The sequence below is a fragment of the Anabrus simplex genome, chromosome 11 (assembly GCF_040414725.1).
Source record: "Anabrus simplex isolate iqAnaSimp1 chromosome 11, ASM4041472v1, whole genome shotgun sequence".
NCBI lineage: Eukaryota > Metazoa > Arthropoda > Insecta > Orthoptera > Tettigoniidae > Anabrus > Anabrus simplex.
The window spans coordinates 3,812,142-3,831,719 of NC_090275.1; positions in this window are offsets into that span (position 1 = coordinate 3,812,142).

The window sequence follows — 19,578 nt, forward strand, 5'->3', positions numbered from 1 at the left end:
AATAAACCGGCCACACTAATCCCGGTTCGCTCTTTACCAGGCACGCGTCTCCTCTCCCTTTATTAAGTCATTACCAAGTGGATCGCTTCACGCTGCTCATTGACACCACAGAGGGTGCAAAGCTCTCTCAAATACAGTAAAGGCACAAGAAATGGATACAAGGAAATCCGTGTAAATCAGTTCTTCTGAGTTGAGTGCGCTTATTGCACTGAAATGTTTTCAAACGACAAAGGTGGAGTTAGAAAGATTTCTGTTTCCAGCAGTGAAAATATATTTAGACATTTCATTCGTCTCACACCGAAGGTCACCATCGAAAAAGTCTCACCGCGCATCGTTTCTTTCGTACGACCTAACGTTGTTTCTTTTGTCACCACTTCCACTCTCTTGTGACGTCATCCGCGTGATGGTCACACGTCACAGTTTCACCTCTCGTTCCGCCACGACGCTATACTTCGTGTCAAGCAACTCGATTGGATCGGCTGCGTTGATTGAAGCCTAAATCACCAACAACGAGTTCAGAATTCACGAACATAACAAAATCAAGATGTGCTGTAAAAACTGGTAAAAATGCCTGCGAAATAAACGACAGCAGGAGAATAGAACCTCACGACTGTTGCACCACTGTGTGTACCCGCTGCACCACTGTGTGTACCTGCTACACCACTGTGTGTACCTGTTGCACCACTGTGTGTACATGCTACACCACTGTGTGTACCTGTTGCACCACTGTGTGTACATGCTACACCACTGTGTGTACCTGCTACACCACTGTATGTACCTGTTGCACCACTGTGTGTACCTGTTGCACCACTGTGTGTACCTGTTGCACCACTGTGTGTACATGCTACACCACTGTGTGTACCTGTTGCACCACTGTGTGTACATGCTGCACCACTGTGTGTACCTGTTGTACCACTGTGTGTACATGCTGCACCACTGTGTGTACCTGTTGCACCACTGTGTGTACCTCTTGCACCACTGTGTGTACCTGTTGCACCACTGTGTGTACATGCTACACCACTGTGTGTACCTGTTGCACCACTGTGTGTACATGCTACACCACTGTGTGTACCTGCTACACCACTGTATGTACCTGTTGCACCACTGTGTGTACCTGTTGCACCACTGTGTGTACCTGTTGCACCACTGTGTGTACATGCTACACCACTGTGTGTACCTGTTGCACCACTGTGTGTACATGCTGCACCACTGTGTGTACCTGTTGCACCACTGTGTGTACCTCTTGCACCACTGTGTGTACCTGTTGCACCACTGTGTGTACATGCTACACCACTGTGTGTACCTGCTACACCACTGTGTGTACCTACTGCACCACTGTGTGTACCTACTGCACCACTGTGTGTACCTGTTGCACCACTGTGTGTACCTGTTGCACCACTGTGTGTACATGCTGCACCACTGTGTGTACATGCTACACCACTGTGTGTACCTACTGCACCACTGTGTGTACCTGTTGCACCACTGTGTGTACATGCTGCACCACTGTGTGTACCTGTTGCACCACTGTGTGTACCTGTTGCACCACTGTGTGTACCTACTGCACCACTGTGTGTACCTGTTGCACCACTGTGTGTACATGCTGCACCACTGTGTGTACCTGTTGCACCACTGTGTGTACCTGTTGCACCACTGTGTGTACATGCTGCACCACTGTGTGTACCTGTTGCACCACTGTGTGTACCTGTTGCACCACTGTGTGTACCTACTGCACCACTGTGTGTACCTGTTGCACCACTGTGTGTACATGCTGCACCACTGTGTGTACATGCTACACCACTGTGTGTACCTACTGCACCACTGTGTGTACCTGTTGCACCACTGTGTGTACATGCTGCACCACTGTGTGTACCTGTTGCACCACTGTGTGTACCTGCTACACCACTGTGTGTACCTGTTGCACCACTGTGTGTACATGCTACACCACTGTGTGTACCTGTTGCACCACTGTGTGTACATGCTGCACCACTGTGTGTACCTGTTGCACCACTGTGTGTACATGCTGCACCACTGTGTGTACATGCTACACCACTGTGTGTACATGCTACACCACTGTGTGTACCTGTTGCACCACTGTGTGTACCTACTGCACCACTGTGTGTACCTGTTGCACCACTGTGTGTACATGCTGCACCACTGTGTGTACCTGTTGCACCACTGTGTGTACCTGTTGCACCACTGTGTGTACCTACTGCACCACTGTGTGTACCTGCTGCACCACATACCGATGGCTGTATTGAGAGCTCACGTCACCTCTTCTCCCAGGATAGCAGTGAAAGTGAATCAAGTTTCAATGCACTAAAAAGAGTTCCATCTCACAAGTAACGTGAGTGATGTCAGCAGATAAAGGCTCAACTAGGAATACCTCGGCTTTGTGGTCGTATGAGGTGCAGGGTAAGAGATGAGACCACAATGAGCGCTGAAAGGCCTAAAAGCTAAATATTTATTTACATTTTCAGTTTTCTGCGTACCATATCTATTCACATTTTCATTATTTTACGAATTCAGTATGACTGTCCTGTGTAACGCAAGCCTGTCGTAGTCGCCTGCCCTTTTCAATAGTTTTATGGACATTTAACACCGGTATGTATTACACTTAGTATTCACCGTATCTGCATCTTAAAGATTTTTAGACGATCTAGCCCGAGATAGTGCCACAGTGATTGGATACTGGTTCGGGTAAGCAGACACAGAGTTTTATTACTGGTAATGGTCACACAGTCCACTTGATACCTTCCACTCTGTACGTATGTTTTCTATTAGGAACGTTCAGCCATTTATTGAGTATGTTAAGAAGCTGGGGGACGTCAGAGAATCAAATAGTATCTAGCAGAGAATAGTTTTCTTCCATGATCAGAGGATCTGGCTTCACAGGCAGTGATCAAACATGGCTGCAGGCAGTGACATTACTAAGAATGAAACTCACATATCAGAATATTAGCAACCCGCTAAGTACAGAATGTATTGTGGGTTAGAGTAAGCCTTCGCCTGCAGTTACTGGAGTGATCATTTAATGATTTGATTTTATGATTACTCAAAGTTGGCAGAACTTATCAGTATCTCACGATTCACCAGCAGCTAATTCCGGAGAAAATAGCAATTCTGTCGAGTAGAACGGACGGACTCATTTGCCAAACCTGTATGATGCATTAAAATGGAGTCTCCTCGGTGAACATCTGAGTAGTAGTTAACACAGCGAGTACGCGCATATCTTACATTTTTTGTAGAAAGCTGTGACTAAAGCCTCTGGACATAGTGTTTGAAGTATATACCATACGAAAGATTTCCTTTAAGAGCAACTGGACATTGTTTTCCACCTCTTTCAATGGAATAAGCTTCCTATGTTTGTCTCTGCAATGAAAGGTAGGCCTATTTAAAAATGAAGGCACCACCGCCAAGTTCAGTCAGGAATACAAGAGCTGCAGCAGTCACACTTTAAATGAATAAAAGCTTCAAGAATTACATACAAAAAGGATATACACTGGCGGAAAAAATATCCACACACCAAGAGGGGTTGTGCTGGGCGTGTTTATACATCTCAAAGACGACGCTGATTCAAATCGCATTAGCTAGTAGCGGCCCCATAACTTTGCCCATCAGACGGGCTGTACTGTGCGACCTGTGAGTGACTCAGTGCGTCAAGAATGCCTTTACGACGACGAAGAGGCCAGTATCAACAGCTCGCTGCGGTTGAACGGGGAGCTACGTGAAGGTGGATTTTCCTTCCTCGCTATTACAAACCGACTTAGCAGTTATGTCTCCAACTGTGCATGCATGCTGGCAACAGTGGCACTGCCTTCGTGAAATACAGGCCGTACTGTAGCAAGCGCGGGAAAGCAATCAGCTGATCGTTAGCACGTGAGTTAGTTGGGTTCCATGCGAATTCTTCGCTCTTTTATTGAAATTTTTAACGTTGGCCCCAAGTTTACTCACGTATATATCAGAGTGAGTTGTTATCGACTGCATTATTAAGTGAAAATTCCTCGATTAATGAAGAAAACTTAGCGTGCATTCATTTGACGCCATAGGTTAAGAATATCGCTCTGCAGTGTTTTAATTTTGCAGTTTATTTGTGTAATGTTATATCCATAGCGTACGAACACGATGTGTATGTTATCAGTGAGAGTTGCTGCAAACGACCAGAGTACACTCCAGTATTTGTGTTTCTTTCTGATGAAGAAAGAGCTAAGGCCATTCCTACGGAGAAATTAATAGTTAATCACTACACAGCTGTGTGTAGCAACCACTTCTCTGAAGACTAAATCCTGAGGGAGATCAGACTGTCTCATCCAGATGGTGAGTTCATATTTCTTATGTCAAAAACATGGGTAACATTAGATATATTTTTATGTAATCAGACTCACGGCTTATTTGAATTCGGTGTATTTGAAAATTAAAGTCCAATATATGCAATTTACCATTTTACGTAGAAATGTATTGTGAAATAACACTGCTGTGATTTTTCCTATCAAATTTCATATCATAGGCAATGGAACAGGGTTATTGCGTGAAAATAATTGTATAGGCATTATTTTTGTTTAAAAATCTACACTTTTTAAAACAATAACTGCATTTCAGACAGTGACAGTAAATGTTTTGTTGGAGGTCAGCTTACTCGTAATGTTTCTTGTAGGTGCTGAATTGGTGGTACGAAATTATATTTTTAGTATATTGTATTGATAATTGGTTGCTTGTTTTCTATCAGTGTGTGTGATGTGAACGTTCCAGCTGACTAGAAAATGAATAGAAATCGCGAGAATATGTGCCAAAGTACTCACGGAAACGAACGGATATACTCGAGAATTAGAACGTTACGGGGAAGGATGTGCATTGTAACAAGTTTGCACAAATATTTATGAATATTTTTTGGTGTTAACAATTTCTTAGGTAATTGAAACGAGTGTATTAATTCAAGCGGAGCGCATGCGTATCGCCTCCAAGTCCCACCCAAAGCGTGAGGTCATCAGAGCTACAGTACGGCCTGGACATCACGAAGGCAGTGGCAGGTACGCTCGCAAGAAGACCGGACTCCGGACAGTGCCACAGTCACGCAACGAACTGTTCGAAATCGCTTACTTGAAGGACGGCTCCGACTGCGACTTCAGTGGCGTCAAGCGAGAGCTCATTGGAGGTCCGGTCCTGCCTTGGTGCCAGTGATGGCCGTGTGCTCCACCTGTCTGCGGCGTCGACACACTGGAGTTGTGGTCTGCCGAGCGATTTCCTATGACAGCATTCCCGGAGGTGTTTACCAGCAGGATAATGCACGCCCCCATTCCGCTGTTGTAACCCAACGTGCTCTACAGAGTGTCTTGGCCTGCTCGACCCCCCCGATCTGTCCCCAATCGAGCACGTATGGGATAACTCTAGCGTCATAACCGTCCCTGTATTGACCCACCAAGTGCAACAGACATGGAACTCCATCCCACAAGCTGTACGACACAATTTAACAGTCGGGCGATTACAGTGGTTATTAATGGAACAGCATGGCACATTTGAGATGGCTTTCCTCGCGCGGATATTAACCTGTAGTCTTGTACCTTTCATCAATTAAATATGTTACCTCAACAAATATATTGCCAGGATGTCCACTGTATGTACATTCCTTATGTTATGGATATTTTTCCGCTAGTGTATTTTATTTCTAAAATGTAACCTGTAACAACCTGCAAGATTATGTAGGAAACACGTTATTTTCCAGACCACATTATTAGAGTGTCAGATACTATTTGGATACAGTTGTAGGTATAACTCCTAAAACGGCAGCCAAAGTTGGGGTCGTTGCAATGAACTAAGGGACGTCACGTCAGGCTCGTTGTGTTGAGAAGCGAGCGTACCCACATTTCTTCATAACTCCCCTGTGCGCGCCACCCCCCCACTGAGCAGTATCCATATAAAACATTATTGCCTGGGGGCAGGGTCCGAGATTTGACCTTCCCTGCCCTCACTCATTAGCTGAGCACAAAGTGGATTAGCTCCAGAGTCGACTGCATTTCTCTGATTTAATCATTTAGATGTCATGGCTTGTATTAACCCAGAAGAAATAGACCAGCATAATGGAACAAGTGGTGATACATACGTGATTCGAACCTCACCAAATAAATCTTTTGCGTTCACTCGAATAAGCATGTTACATGTTAAGGAAACTCTAATCGAGCTTCCACATCAAAAGATGAAGATTTTATTCCTGGAATTTTTAAAAATTCTGTTTCTGTTTCCTTGCTCTTCTATTAGTTTTCATGTCGTGTGCTCTACGGTAGGAATATCTTAGCTCTTATACTTCTCCCTATCTCTTAGTTGAAAAGTACATTTTCTCTGAAATATCAGTGCCGTTAACAAGAGCTCTTTCATAGTTGTTCATCAATATGCTCCATACCTAAATGCTGGACTTTAGTCCAAGAGGCCCGGGTTCGATTCCAGGTCTGGTGGGGGATTAAGTTCTCTGGATCGTTATGCCTTCGGCAGGGAAACATTCTCACAGACAAGCGGTTTAGCTAAGTCGTGGTGAAAACAGATCAGTCCGGTGTAAACACCGTGAGCTCATCACCTTAGCTTCTGAAATATTCATTTTAAATCATACTGAATGGCCCTCTTTTCTACAATATGAGAGTTCAGCACAGTCTGCCATTATTGCCAAGTTGTGGCCGTAGGCCATTTTTATCCAACTTAATTCCTCTTTGCCAATGACCCATGTGTACTATGATTCATGGGTAACTTTAACTACTTTGAACCATCATTACTCAACACAAACGCTTGTGATTTCCCGCCCATAATCCCAGTACGACTAACATCTTGTCCCTTGGTACTCAGTCCTACGCCTTTTTCTACTTTCGCGAAACATAGACGTAACCGTCTATTTCTCTCGTAGCATTTTTTCAATGACTTGCTGCATACTGTTGGCCCCTCTAGTCTGGAACCACCATTAATCGCAACCTCCCTTGCAAAATGCAGTCATTTCAAAGTAATTCGAATGCAGTATCTGAGTACAGAGGCGGATATTAAGACGCGTATAGCTCGTGGTTCGCGTGGCACCGGAGTGAGCTATCACTGGGTAGAAGGCTTTCCGCTTGTTTGCGTTTCCGTGATGGCACTTTCACACACAACCCTTCGCGTGACTTCAACTGCCATTCGCTTTAGTATCAATGGCCACACGAATGAAGTCTACAAGAACATTTTTATGGATTATTTCCTTTAACACCAAATTAAAATATGTGTTGTAATGTTGGCCAGATCTAAAGGCCCTACACAAAGGGTTATTCAATTGAAACATTGGCAGAGGACAACCAGAAGATGGCAGCACTGTTTTTAGTAACAGTTGAGACACGTGTCCGTACAGTACAGCCGCCCCTTGGTCTGCTGAAGAAAAGTGTGTGCTTCGAGTGTCTTAATTGTGGAGATTATAGAAAAGTTCGTTCAGTGTCGGAAAAGACTCTTTCAAAGAGACCAGGCCGTGTTTAACAACCCCAACTATCACCAGTATAGGTACAGTACAGACACTAGTATAGTTGGCCGCTGTTAGCGTTCTCCTGCTAGTCGCTCGTGTCACATCAGTGTACTTGTTAAGAAAACTGCGAGTTTGTTTCGAGTTCGACTTGTGCGAATTCGTTTAATTGTTTTCAGTGAACAGTGAAAAGATAATTAATATCATGGCAACAAAATTTGCAAGGAGGGATACTCTTAAATGCATATTTGAACGTGAGAATAAGCCTTCGGCGTGGGATGTACATAATTGGACCCAGTCACTGATGAAACTCTCATCAGACCAAATCGACATGATTCAGCTGGACAATCTGGAACGCGCAACATATATTAAGGTAATTTCAACAGTGACTTACGAACGTTTGATGTGTAACTATTCAGCGATTGAGAAAATAATGTTAAGTGATGGTCATATAGGAAAAGTTTCTGTGATGCCAGCCATTAGGATACAAAAGAATGTTCGAATGCTGAATGTTCCCCTGGGAGTGCCGATAGAGTCAATTTCACTAGCGTTAGGTAAATACGGGAAAGTGGTAGAGCACACGGAAGAGGAGTGGTCACAGCAATACCCCTTCAAAGTACGCAAAGGTTATTTATGACGGCCAGACTAGGACATGCCTTGCTTGTAATTCACCCAGTCACTTGAAGCCGGACTGTCCGCTACGTCAGAAGTGCTTGGAAGATAGAAGGAATATAAACACTGACACACACACACACACACACACACACACACACACACACACACACACACACACCGGTTAACTCCACCGTCAGTGAGCAAGACTCCACTAGACCAGTTTCAACTCGCTAGGCGAGCCGCACCACAATGCCAGTAAACAAGTCCCGTGGGCAGATATACACAATGAGGCACACAACCCGGCTATTGATAGGAATGAATGTCCTGCGGTCACGGAGAGTCAGAATAAACGTATGAAGACTGAGTTGGAACACAGCATTTCCAAATTCCCATCTCAAGAAATCCATGAACAAATTAATGAAACTAAAGACGTGCCTTCCATAAAGCTCCACGCCTGCCCAGGAGTCCGGGAATTACCTGCTAGATACACCAAGGATCCCCTTAATCCTGGATCTTAGCCAGACCTCGAATAACGCATCCCTCCCCTCTAGGACGGAAAAAAGAATTTATGGGAACTTCAGATACGCCCGATAAGGACTTAATAGATACCGAAATGGCAGAGGAAGGTGTAGAAAACGAAAAGTGTATTGGAAGAGAGAAACAGAGTAAGATGTCTTCACATAGAATGCGAAACGTAAATAAAACACACAGTGCGTCATCCACGGCGGACAAAAGCTTGAAGGACAGTCAACCATCACACACTTCCTTAAGCTATAGGGACCCACGTCTACATACAAGAAAGAAGAGTGCCGAGCGGACAGGGTCTAATACTAAATCGTCTGTACCTAACTGACTCAGCACCAACCACTACCTGTCGTATCTATAAATAACCGCCTACGCAAACATGAATATAGTTTCTTGGCATTTTGCTTTCCCTCTCTGTCTTTTTATGGTGAGTCTTCTTACAACTTACGCCAGCCATAATATTAATGGAGCAAGGAGTGTTACAACTCAAGCGCTGATTAGTCGGTTCGTGAGGGAATATGAAATTATATTTTATTCCTCCAGGAAGTTAATGAGACAAACTTCCACTTCTTATATAAATATGACTATATAACGAACGTAGGTGATAACTTCGAGGAACTGCAATAGTGTACAGGAAAGAAATTCAGCTCACTGATGTCATCATGGACACTACGGGAAGGTTTCTGTCTGCCACCTATAACAACACAAGATTGATAAACGTATATAGCCCATCCGGGTCACAGTACAAACAGGAATGAAACCTATTACTTACAAATGAAATAGTGCCCCATTTAGTGACACCTGGTCCAATCATTCTAGTAGGTGATTTCAACTGCACTCTTCACCCACGAGACCAAACAGGTACTTTCAACTTTTGTCCAGGGATTCAGACACTCATACAGTCTATGCAGCTCAAGGATGTGTGGCAGCAGCTACACGGCGCACATGTCGAATTTACATATTGCCGTGGGGAGTCTAAATCCAGGATAGATAGGATGTACATATCCACGGCCCAATTACAGCACCTCGATAGCTGTAAGGTGATTCCAGTCGCCTTTAGCGATCACCATAGCGTTCTAGTAATGATGAAGACAACAAGGAGTGCCAGATGCATCATGGAGAAAGAAATATGGAAGATGAATAGATCTGTTTTCAATAATACTGAGGATGTCCAACGTTTCACAGAGTGTTATCATCAATGCAAATTAGTGCAAAATCGCTACAGTAGTGTGATAGGTTGGACTGGTGGACATGTAAACTTAAACCTGCCATTAGAGCTCTACCGTATGAGCACAACCAGGATACAAGTAGGAAAATTGAATTCTATGACATTCTACCACATTGCCATGATGAGACGTACAGCCAATAAGCAATTTATTAATCGGTAGGATAATGGAAAAGGGACAATGTTCACTACAAAGGAACAGCTCCTTGCAGAAAGTGAGAGATATTTCCGTGAAATGTTTGCAGAAGACAGCATCTCAGAGTTCGATATTGACAGACACTTTCATCATCTCCAGAGTCATCTAGAAGGAGATGATATCGCACATCTTACTAATAATATTTCCGAAGAAGAAGTGAAGCGAGCGTTAGACCACACTGCACCACATAAGACGCCAGGCTATGATGGTATCCCGTATGAATGGTATAAGACATTCTGACACAAGTTATTAATTATGCCTTCAGTCACACGATAAGTGATACATTTGCAGAGGAAATTATCATCCTAATTCCCAAACTCTCCAGTTGCACGTATATCAGTGACTATAGACCTATTACAATATTAAATACCGACTATAAACTACCGCCCAAGATTTTAGCGAACAGAATCAGAACCATCTTCCCTTCATTAATTACTAACGGACAGGTTTGCACTATACCTGGGAAAAACATATTACATAATTTACTGACAATTCAAGATGTAATTATATATCATTCAGTGTGTCACAATGCTTGAGGAGAACTGGCTAGCATCGACCTCAGCAAAGCATTCGATAGGATAGCACACTCTTATCTTTGGAAAGTTTAAAAAAATGTCGATTTCCAAACAGTATCATAGAAACAATACAGCGCATATACCGCAAGGCATCCTCACGAGTTATGATTAATGGATTTCTCTCAGAAAAATTTTCAGTAAACAAATCAATTAGAAAAGGAAGCCTATTATCAATAGCACTTTTTGTTTTAGCAATAGAACCCGTGATTCAAAGTTTGAAAAATTCTTTAACCGGACTAACTATTAACAACGAATGCTTCACAGTACGCGCATATGCGGATGACATTACCCTACCGTTGACCAGTGATGAAGATGCTAATAACGCGCAAGAGACTCTCGAGACCTTCTGTAAGGTGTCAGAGGCACAAGTGAATTATAGCAAATCCTCATTATTGCTATTAGGTTCAAATGAAAATCGACAAATATTTGCCAGCTCCCGGATTCCAATTGTGGACTACTGCAAGATATTGGGCATTACCTTTAGTAAGGATATTTCAGAGACGATAGAGACTAATTGGACATCTGCTCTAAACATCCTACGGTTTCAGCTAAAGGAGGAACACTTTTAAAGCGACTCAACATTTTCCAAAATTTTGGCATATAAATATCTTTAAGCTGTCGAAGCTCTGGTACCTTGCCCAAATTCTTCCAGCTTCACATGTCATTTTGCAACGCGTTGAAATGGCAATTGGATTTTATCTATGGAAAGGCTACAGATACAGAATAAGAATAGACCAACTTCATCTGACTGAACAGGATGGTGGCTTGCGCCTAATTGCAGTCGAAAAAATGCACAGCACTCTTTCTGTCACACATCATTAACGCATTGTTCTCAAGAGGAGATGTATTTGATACTGCAATGCTCAACTTGTGCGTAACAACAAACCTGAAACAAAATGATCTGCTGCTTCCGAAACGCTCTCTCCATTCCACAACAACTTCCAGAAACTGAAATTACAGCTGGAAAGTTGGATAAAGCTAAGAATATATACAACTTCAGATTGAAGCGATATAAATGTATTGCAATAGTACAACAGAAATACCCACATCGTGATTGGAAGCAGATCTGTAAAAATATTTGGAACAAATGGATCCCGATTGAATGGAGGGTATCGCTTTACATATACACAAATGAAATCGTCCAGATGGGTGAGAAATTGAAGAGGCATGGCCAAGTATCTGATGACAAATGCCTGGTATGTCATCAGACGGACAGTCCCGTGCATCGAGTTACCACATGCGGCTATCTACAGGTTACCAGAGTGAGGGAGATACTGAATCTGGACCTAAATCACGCACAGAACGAGAGTGGAAAGACGTGCCGGAGCCATTCACTACAATATCAAGGCGTACCCTCAGCATACAAGTATGACTTTACCTGGATTTCTGGATCGTCTCAAGAAAGAACGCTGGAAGATGCTCACACAGAAGTGTCTTCAAGAAACTTTTGGAACACATCTTTTGAAATTTAGAGTGCCTTCCTGTTAAGCATTTTTTGAACGGAGAAATGATTTCTCCTTTAGCAGGTTAGCAAACTTGATTTGCTAACTCGGCGGGGCCACACAGTTTGGTCGGGATCAACTCTTGAACTCTTCGTACGTCTCAGAACTCCCCTTACTCCTTAATTTTTTTTTGTCGGCCGGGTGGCTCAGCATCTCTACTCCAGCTACTTCGCCGACTTCAAAAAAGCAAATTGGCTGACGCCTTGTTGGAAGTTAGCCACCCCTATACCTACTCTTTTCTCCTCACCATGACAACCACTACCACTCCTACCACAACAACAACCACCACGACCTGCGCACTTCGCATTCCCTACCTTCCTGTCACTACGGTTACGTACTCCCATTCTTCCCCTCTTCTGACTACGACCCTTCCTCTGCCGCCATACCCTGATCCGCCCAGTTACCTGTACATCCCTCCTCGCTACTTCAACCGTTCGACCATCGCTGAAGAAACCTCTGCTACGACACCAGTCATACAGCCTTCACCTCCAGCAGACACCGTGCGCCATTCAACATCACCACTGCCAGATCGCACCACTATGCATAGTTGTGTCTTACGTGGCGTGGATCCTGACATCTCAGATCGAGAGGTTATCCAAGAACTTAATCTCGAAGGTATTCCTGTGCGTCGTGCCTTCCGAATTTGGAACAACTCCGGACCAACCTATCTCGTCCGTCTCCACCTGCCTACGGAAGAAGCAGTCCAACGTCTCCTTACCAGCGGAGCACGTATCTACGGTCGTCAACATCAAGTGGAACCTTCACGCTCCCCTCCTAGAACTCCCACCAGCCCACGTCTTCGACCCCGGCCAGCCCCCTCATATCGAACTCCCTCGCACGTTCGTCCACCAACTCAATTCTCCTTCTCACCACCCTTAACAGCCGACCTTCTCAGACTTCTCATCACCTCCTTGTACAATATCTCCGCAACCTTACACTTACTAACCTTTCATGGCAGCCCTAGTACACTTCTCTGAATTTTCACCCCTTCCACACATCGCTGGTATTTAAATAACATCCGAGCACACCTCCTCAACCATTAATTCCACTTACCCTCCTCCTTACAATATTGGTCCTTCCCCAATTCTTTCAACATCTCCGGCCTGGGAGACAGCGACACTGTCTAGGGGCCCGCCTCGCCCGAAGGGCGGGGAATGAAACACGTTGCAGCAGCAGTTTGGTCTGCCTGCTAAGCAGAGTCCTGGAGGGGCGTGCCATTCCAGCTGATGAGTCCAAATGGCACGTCTGGACGAAACTCTGCATAATGCACACGGCCTAACCACCCAAAAGCTGGTTCTATTGCTGTGATTTTAAGATCTGCGGCTGTGAAAGCATTTTTTGACATTGTATCTCCAATGGGGGAGCATTTTTTGAACGGAGAAATGATTTCTCCTTTAGCAGGTTAGCAAACTTGATTTGCTAACTCGGCGGGGCCACACAGTTTGGTCTGCCTGCTAAGCAGAGTCCTGGAGGGGCGTGCCATTCCAGCTGATGAGTCCAAATGGCACGTCTGGACGAAACTCTGCATAATGCACACGGCCTAACCACCCAAAAGCTGGTTCTATTGCTGTGATTTTAAGATCTGCGGCTGTGAAAGCATTTTTTGACATATCCTTAACTTGTTTTAATTTTTTGTTTCAAAAAACAATAAGAAATTTGTTTGCTTGTTATGATATTGTAATTGTCCGACTCGTTGGCTGAATGGTCAGCGTCCTGACCTTCGGTTCAGAGGGTTCCGGGTTCGATTCCCGGCCGGGTCGGGGATTTTAATCGCTTCTGATTAATTCTTCTGCCTCCGGGACTGGGTGTTTGTGTCCGTCCCAACACTCTCCTCTTCATATCCACACAACACACTACACTACCAACCACCACAGAAACACGCAATAGTGATAACATCCCTCCATATAGGGTTGGCGTCAGGAAGGGCATCCGGCCGTAAAACAGGGCAAATCCACATGTGCGACACAGATCGCACCCGCGACCCCACAGGTGTGGGAAAAGCGGTAGGAAAAGAAGAAGAAGAAGAAGAAGAAGAAGAAGAAGAAGTTATGACATTGTAATTAAATTAGTTTTCTTTTAAAGAAAAAAATCAGCACAAGTTTTCTTTATTTGCTCAGTTACCAGTGTTGAGGTGTGGGCACGACCAGTATGCACAGGGCAGAGGGTAGAATGCTTCCTGCCACTGGAACAAGTTGTTGTTCTCCAAGTCCGGTCGTCCCCGCCCAGTCGAGAGGCGCTCTTCTGTTACAACTTGATTTATACGTCTCAAGTCCGGAAACAGATCAACTCGATTGTCAGAGATTAAATTCGCTTCAAGGAGCAGCAGAAAAGGGAACTAAAGAAAAAAGCTGAATAAAGAAGTCGAGTACAGTCTGGGGATAGTGAAACACAGACAAGTGAGTTGCTATAGTCACCTGCTATCACGCCCATTCAAGGAGGAACAATTTCTCACCTTTCCGGAGATTTCTCATTAGATAACGCTTCTCGCAGCTCTCAAAGAATCTAGGAGATCTTGAAAAAATCATGTATATTCCGTGTAACCATATATTTAACGATTTTAAGAAAATATTATTGGTATTTCATAGCTTAAATAGTACATCAGTTACCCGCGGGCTCCGCCCGCCATGTATCACTTTGTTCTTATTGCAAAGAATGAAGCTGCAAAATTTCCGGGCAAAGGAATAATACGCATGAGAAGAGAATGCAATATTCCCCTAATGATCGAGAGCAGACTTACCAACTGCTGCAACGTACCGATTCTGTCAAAAATAAATCATTGTAGGATTGTTTTGAAAAATCTCTTACGTGTGTTCTGATTGCAATAGGTTGATTTATTCATTTACAAACGACTTAAATTAGGAAAATATGATGCGCATAACCGCCATTTTCTTCCATACCGAGTAGGTATGAATATTTTAAAACATAATCCAAACATCAAAAGAGCTGACAACACGGAGTTCAAATTAAATCACCTCTACGACGATTCCGAGTGCCCCTTGCACGTGTCATGTGACAAACATAGCAAAATATTTTGTTGTTGTTGCTATTTGCTTTACGTCGCACCGACTCAGGTATGTCTTATGGCGACGATGGGATAGGAAAGGCCTAGTAAGTGGAAGGAAGCGGCCGTGCCCTTAATTAAGGTACAGCCCCGGCTTTTTCCTGGTGTGAAAGTGGGAAACCATGGAAAACCGTCTTCAGGGCTGCCGACAGTGGGGCTCGAATCCACTATTTCCCGATTACTGGATACTGGCCGCACTTAGGCGACTGCAGCTATCGAGCTCGGTGCGAAATAAATTCGTGTGATGAAGTTCTTTCCTCAGTTCCATTAATTTCTCACAACCAAGAACCGGTAAACGGAATTTTCGTTACGTTATAGTAAACCTGCAACAGACTAAACATGTGGTTGTGATGCAGATGTTCACAGCAAACTTCCCAGTTGCTGCAATCTAGGGCTGCTGTAAAGATATTGTCAAGATAAAATAATTGTAGGACTGCTTTGAAAGTTAGTCACACGTGTTCAGAAGGTAACATGGTTGCAATCGGTTCATTTATCTATTTGCAAATGACAATTGCTAACCGTGCTTTTCTTCCAATCCGAGTAGGTATGAATAAATGCCATACGCCCCGCACAGTTTGAACCCGGTGCCTCTACAAGCCGTCAGACATGAAACACACTGCAGCGCTCAGTCACGAAACTACGTAATAAACAAAGACACCGTTTTAGAATGAAGAAATGAAGACAACGCAAAACTATGGTGCATACAATCAAAACAAGTAATACGCAATAATAATTCCAGAAAATAAATTGTAATGTTGTATCATAGAACGAAATCCGCCTCCTGAAAGCAATCATTTGATACTAATTTGTGGAAATAAGGTAAAGAAACGTAGCGGAATGCAAAAATATGGTGCATACGGCTGAAGCAAATAATGCAATCCGCGACTAATACGAGGTGTGTATAGGCTGGAATAAATAGAGTCAAGGAAATAAGTTTGAAAGCAATCACTCAGTACTCATTCCAGACAATAAATTGCTACGTTCTATCATAGAACAAAAACCGCCACCTGTAAGCAATAATTTGCTGCTCATTTGAGGGTAATTTTCCAGACAATAAATCACTACATGGTATGATATATATTCCTTGTTATTTTAAGTTCCATGCTAGTGGTTTGTTCAGTCTGTCCCTTAAGAATGGCATTGCCACGTATTATACCACCTGTACGACCCTTCAGACTCATTTATTTTCCAGAGAATAAATTGCTAGCTTGTGTCATAGAGCAAAATGCAGAGGTTTGAACATATTCACAGTTCAAAAAAATTAGGGGAACATGTTTTGTAACGTCTGGTATGTGAACGTTAATTTGGTAGATGGGGTTCCAATGGTCGTACAACATACCTTGAGACCTTAGCTACTCAGGGTATGTCAAATGGAAGTTATACTCCATCTGCAGGCATAGCCATGCATTAAACTGTCAGGTGACCCCTCAGAACAAAGCGAATAGCGGTGCGACTGTGTGTCGTTGTGAGGTTCACAGACTACTGCGGTAATCTGAGCACGTTGCACGTAAACCAGCACATCCTATGGAACATCTTAACGAGGTTTAAGTCGTAAGGGCCGTCACTTTGATCCAGGAAGGATGCACTTTTCGTCGTGTTCTTGTGGATCTCAATGTCCTTCTGGCCGTTATTCAACACTTGTGGAATCGCTACAATGAGACAGGCCAGTTCCCAAGGAGGGTTGGACAAGGTCGTAGACGCATGATAACCCCACAGGATGACCTACATATGACCATCTGTGCGTTACGACGTCGTTCAGCAACTGCCAGAGAACTGCAAGAAGACCTCAGGAGAGTCACTAGAGTCACTGTGTCTGAGCAGACAGTAAGGAACAGGTTAAGAGAAGTGTTCTTACGACCCAGACGTCCGTTCAAGTGCCCCGTTTAACGCAGCAACATCGCGCACCTCGCCTTCTATTTGCCCGTACCCTCATCAACTGGCAACTTCACCAATGGCTGTGTTGTTCACAGACGAGTCCAGATTTCCCCTAACACAGCGTGATGGACGTCAACGTGTATGGAGTCGCCATGATGAGCAGTACATGCCAATTGTTGTCCAGGAAGGCGACCGATTCGGACAAGGTTCTGTGATGGTGTGGGGTGGCCGTACGGATCTTGTCCTCGTCCGTGGTAATCTTACCGCTGCGGGATACATCGATCAGAAACTTCTACAGCATGTATTGGTTGCTGCATACGTTGTTGACCCTGAATTCGTACTCATGCATGACAATGCCACGGCTCATGTAGCACGGATCACCAGAGCTGTCTTGCAAGAACTGGACATTCAAGAGACGGAATGGCCAGCAGTGAGTTCCGACCTCAATCCCATCGAGCATGTGTGGGATAGGCTTGACAGAAGTGTTGTTGAGCGTCCTGTTCCACCACCGACTTTCCAAGACCTCAAACAGGCTGTCATTGAAGAACGGGACCTGATCCGCAATGTGACCTCCGTCGACGCATACGGAGAATGCCACGTAGGTGCCAAGCTGTGCTAAATGCTCACGGAGGACATACACCATACTGAAGCTCTCCAACTGCGATAAGAATCCACCCTGGAAGACTGTTATCACTTTGTTGTTCGGCTCCATGGCTAAATGGTTAGCGTGCTGGCCTTTGGTCACTGGGGTCCCGGGTTCGATCCCCGGCAGGGTCGGGAATTTTAACCATAATTGGTTAATTTCTATGGCACGGGGGCTGGTGTATGTGTTGTCTTCATCATCATTTCATCCTCATCACGACGCGCAGGTCACCTACGGGAGTCAAATCGAAAGACCTGCACCTGGCGAGCCGAACATGTCCTCCGACACTCGCGGCACTAAGAGCCATACGCCATTTAATTTCAGCACTTTGTTTTTGAACATTTCCTTTTGTGTTCTGAAAATGAACGCGAATCCGTCGATGTTGTTTCGTATACTTAAAGAATTAAGGTTTATTGTTTCGTGGAGCATGCCATACGTTCGAAACATGTTCCCCTTGCTATTCTATTTCTTAAGAGCTCTCATATCAAACATACATTATGAGCAATTTTATTGTATTAAATATTTGAGGATACAACTACCACATGCCTGATGGGCCTTGGTGGTACTGATCAATGGAGGCGTGTATAACAAACAAACTTTTGATCTTATAGAAAATATGTAGACTATCAAAGCTTAAATTCTTTCCTTTAACAGTGTTTGTTCGAAGGAAGTAGAGAATAAAATTCCACGTTTGAGATGTGTTGTCCTGTCGGTGAGAGCTAAAGGTCGATCATCCAAGTCATCACAGGTTGATCTGAACAGGATTCCGTCATTTTATTGTCTGGGTTAAATATGTTATTAATAGCTGCGTGTTTAAATAAGATTTCACAGTACGCAGTATAAATACATTCTTACTTTAAAACAGCACGTACTGTTCTTAACCATCACTTATTTAGTCCGAGCCACCCACAGGGAATTTGATTTCGGATACGTTGATTAATTCATCCAAGTTTCATTGATCCAACGCAAATAGTTCACTTGTGAGATGCGAATCCTTCCGTGTGAAGTTTGGATGAGTTCAGGATTGTTAAGTACAGTTAAAGACTGACTGAGCCCCAGTTATTTGTTATCTCAGATGGAAACTCATGCTGAGTGTTGGGATATCTCCTTTTGAGTCTGCGTCTTTTGGTGTCACGAACCTTCCCATAAAAAGCAATAGACTTTTCTGTTCCTGCTTCATTCAATAAGACGCGCTCCGGTGGGAAAATGTCTACTTTTGTCCACGTACAAGTGTTTCTAAAATTACACCTTTTTATTTCATGTAACACTCGAAAATGTTTGGTCCTAAGATTCGTAACTATTAAAATATCATATTCTAACGTATCATAGGCTGTAATTGTATTTCCCAGAATTGTATGGCCCGACACCAACAAAGTGACCGTGTATCTTTACGACGCAATCCTGATCAGTGGAGAGGTAGACTAACTGCTTGGCCTCGACGCTCTCCTGATCTCAACCAGTTGAATTTCTTTGTGTGGATGTGGTGCTGGTTGTTTTAAGAGGGAGTGCAACTGAGGAAGCATCCTTACTTGACACTAATTATAGCGAGAATGGAAGATGTATGAAGGTATCAGTAAAAGAAGTAGGTCTTGCAAACCTCACACCACACAAGAAGAGTTAGGAGCCTTGCGTAAGAAAGTGGAAGAAAGGTGAGAACACTAGGAAGGGGATAAGCGCCCCCAGCCGCATGCCCTCTTCAGTAACCAATATGTAGAAGAAGAAGTAAAGGGCCTGTTTCCATGATCGCTGAAAGAGACTATCCAACTTAAGCCATACAAATGAAAACTCCGCGCTCCCTTCCTTGTCTTGTTTGTTATGGGAGAAGGAAAGACATTTCCATTTGCCCAACTTCTTACGTCGGCCGACATGTTACCAACTTGAACCTGGAGCACTTCGCTACACGTT